The 3514-nt window shown below is 39.4% G+C and overlaps 1 non-coding gene across 1 annotated transcript; it reads right to left on the bottom strand.

Annotated features, from left to right (window-relative positions):
* Positions 1-1930: 1930 nt before the first annotated feature.
* On the bottom strand, positions 1931-2037 carry LOC138147756 (U6 spliceosomal RNA). The gene has a single exon (XR_011164883.1). It is a non-coding gene; the product is annotated as a U6 spliceosomal RNA (small nuclear RNA).
* Between the last annotated feature and the right edge of the window lie 1477 nt (positions 2038-3514).

Genomic DNA, 3514 nt, shown 5'->3' with positions numbered 1-3514 from the left:
TGACATAATTGTTTATATCCTTTGACTCAATGATCCCAGTAGTAAAAGTATACACTAAGGAGGTAAAAAAAAAGATATTATATCTATATTTGTATATATATATATACACACACATGTTTGTATACAAATGTATATACATACATATACACACATGTATGTGTGTAAGTAAATAAGCTTTTGAGTTCCAGATTTTCTCTCCTCTCTTTCCTTCCCCCTTCCCAAGATGGCATGCAATCCTATAGTTCACATTAAACATATTTTCACATTAGTCATGTTGCAAAGAAGAATTATAACCATTGGAATGAACCAAAAGAAAGAAGAAAAAAACAAGTAAGAAAAAATATATACATACATATGTTTGCATACAAATGTATATATATATACACACACATATATACATACATGTATGTGTGTAAGTAAATAATAAGTAAGCATGCCTTTGAGCTTGCTCAATTTGCTTAGCATGGAACCTACTGTGGTCCTTACCATGTAAGTAGGAATAGCTTCCTTTATTGACTGCTTTTGTCTTTAAAAATGATGAGAAAGAATTGTTTTCTCTCTACCAGTCTTCCACTGTGTTATTACCTGCTATGTCCAGACTAGCATGGATGCCCTAGCTAAACCAGTGATAGAGGAAGGACTCCCCTTCCCCTGCTATCTCTCTTTTATCTCTGAATCCAAGAAATGGACCTGGGAGTGTTTGTTTCTGATCTGTGTCATTTGTCCTCAGTTTCAGGTACCAGAGGTGACTTATTCCACCGCCCCACCAGGACTAGGAATTTGAACTATGGTGACCTTGAAGCCAAGACTGTAGGTTTGGTACAGCCAGCCTAACTAGCATAGAAACCACCTAGAAGCCAGGGTGCCTGGGACTTGAGCCCAAGGTGGATTTTGGACTTGAAATTAAGATTGTGTTCTAAGGGAACTGAGCTAACTATGAACCCAATTTCCTCTATACAGAGACTGAGGTGGTACAGGGGGAAGAGGGTGTGTGCCTCTCATCTGTTGAGAGGAATATGTATATATGCCAGTATACCTTCTAAAATAAATTCTTTCTCCTTTATTTCTTTTTCTTTCTCTTTCTTTCTTTTTCTCTCTTCCTTCCTTCCTTCCTTCCTTCCTTCCTTCCTTCCTTCTTTCTTTCTTTCTTTCTTTCTTTCTTTCTTTTTTTTTTTTTTTTTCTTCCTTCCTTCCTTCCTCCCTCTCTTCCTTCCTTCCTTCCTGGATATAGAAGACCAAAGTTCAAATTCTGCTGCAAATACTGGCTGTGTGGCCTTGGGCCAGTAAATTAACCTCTCTTTGCCTCAGTTTCCTCATTTGTAAAATGGGGGTAATATTACCACCTACCTTCCCAGGGTTTTTTGAGGATCAAATGAGATAACACATAAAATACTTTACAAACCTTAAAGTACTACATAAACATTCATGATTATTATTACCTATCAGTTGAGGAATGAATAAACAAACTCTTGTATGTGAATGTAATGAACTATTACTGTTCTCTAATAAATGATAAATGTGAGGCATTCAGAAAACATGGGAAGATTTATATGAATTGGTTCAGTATATAAGCAGAACCAGAACATTATATACAAAATGACCACAAGAGTATAAATGATAAGAACCATAAATGTCTTTTAGACTTTTAGGCAATTAGCATAATTTGTCTTGGTCCTAGGAAACAGCTGAAGAAATAGACTGATCTCCCTTCAGTAGAGTGGTGAGGAACTATGGGGACAGAGTGTCACATGTATTTTCATATGGAATCTTCAAATTTTTTTTTTTTTTTGCTTTTTGGAGGGCAATTGGGGTTGTGACTTGCCCAAGGTCACACAGCTAGTTTTTGTGTTAAGTGTCTGAGGTCAAATTTGAACTCAGGTCCTCCTGACTCCAGGGCCAGTGCTCTGTTCACTGCGCCACCTAGCTGCCCAAAAATATGGAACGCTTCACGAATTTGCGTATCATCCTTGCGCAGGGGCCATGCTAATCTTCTCTGTATCGTTCCAATTTTAGTATATGTCCTGCCGAAGCGAGCACCTTCAAATTATTTTTATCTTTTTCTTTTTTGCAATAGAAGGTAGGGGTTATCCAAAAATCACTCTTAGTTAAAAACAAAAGGCACCAATAAAACTCATTTTAAGAAAAAAAATCTACAGGCATCCATCTCAGGAAGAATATGGACTTTCCACTAAGAGGCTGACCATATTAAAGGGACTTTTGAGGAGCTTGATCCCCTGATTTATAGGTCAGAGGCTGGTCTTGTATAAGATGGCAGAGGGCAGTCTTCTTCTTTTCTGTATGCAGGGATGGGTGAGAAACATGTCCCAGATAAGGCTGCTGCTTAGTAAGAGTATAGCTCTCAAGTGTTAGTTGTCTTCTGTCTTAGAAGAGGACAAATGATACCACAGGTGACCGACCTCTTGACTTGCTCATGAGTTGTATTTAAGTGAGGCAGAGCTGGGCAGAGTTGTCAGCTTCACTCTCTCTTTTAGTCATCCAAGTCCAGTGGCAGGACAAGTCAGGATGACTGCAGACAGCCAATGATGCAGTGGATGACCTTGGTGTCTTCTATGCCTGACCAAACTAAGCACTCCACAATGCTTGCTCCAGCTGCCTTCATGGCTATTGGAATAAAATGTTCTCATCTGCCCATTCTGCTGGGGGAAGTCTTCACGTGCCTGGAGTAGCCATTCCCCTAACTCACTGATGGGTCTGAGGCCTGTTGGTCACCCTCAGTCTGGTTTAGCCTCTCTGCCCAGACGTTTTATTGGGGTGTGGCTGCTGTGCCTGCTGCAGCTTCTTGGAGCCCTATGTGAGAATTAAAATTCTCAGGGCATAGTCCACTTAGCAAATATAGCTAGGAGTGGATTTGGTGGTGTCTGTTTTCCAGGCACCTTTATGTGGGCTTTTGCTACTAGCATGTACTTGCAGGATCAGAGGCTTTTAGATTTTAAATGTGTGTTGTCCCATTTTTGCCACTAATTAGCTTTGTGACCTTAGATAAATCATTTAACCATTCTATGCCTCGGTTTCCTCATGCATAAAATGAAGATAATAATTACCAGCATGTTCCACCTCACAGAGTTGTGAGAATAAGATAAAAATGTGCAAAGTGATTAATAAACCATAAGACATATAAATCTCAGTGTTGATTATCAGTTTTCATGAATTGGCCCGAGTTCCTCATTTACAAATTTTTGGTATTGAGTTGCTGAGTTGTTTCAGTTTTGTCCAACTGTTTGTGACCCCTTTTGGAGATTTCTTGACAAAGGATACTGGAGTGGTTTTCTATTTCCTTCTCCAGATCATTTTACAGATGAAGAGCTGAGGCAAACAGGGTTAAGTGACTTGCCCAGGGTCACACAGCTAGTAAGTGTCTGAAACTAGATTTGAACTCAGGAAGATGAATCTACCTGACTATAGGACCAGCAGTCTATTTACTGCACCACTTGGCTAATTCTAAGAAGAGGGGACAAAGTAGCAATAATGATCCTCCCACTCCTGGAAACTGCCT

The sequence above is a fragment of the Petaurus breviceps genome, unplaced genomic scaffold, assembly GCF_028583685.1.
Source record: "Petaurus breviceps papuanus isolate PSGF00001 unplaced genomic scaffold, PetGlider_PUasm1.0 90804, whole genome shotgun sequence".
Taxonomy (NCBI): Eukaryota; Metazoa; Chordata; class Mammalia; order Diprotodontia; family Petauridae; genus Petaurus; species Petaurus breviceps.
The sequence above is the reverse complement of the archived record's forward strand: the minus strand, read 5'-3'. Positions and strand labels throughout refer to the sequence as shown.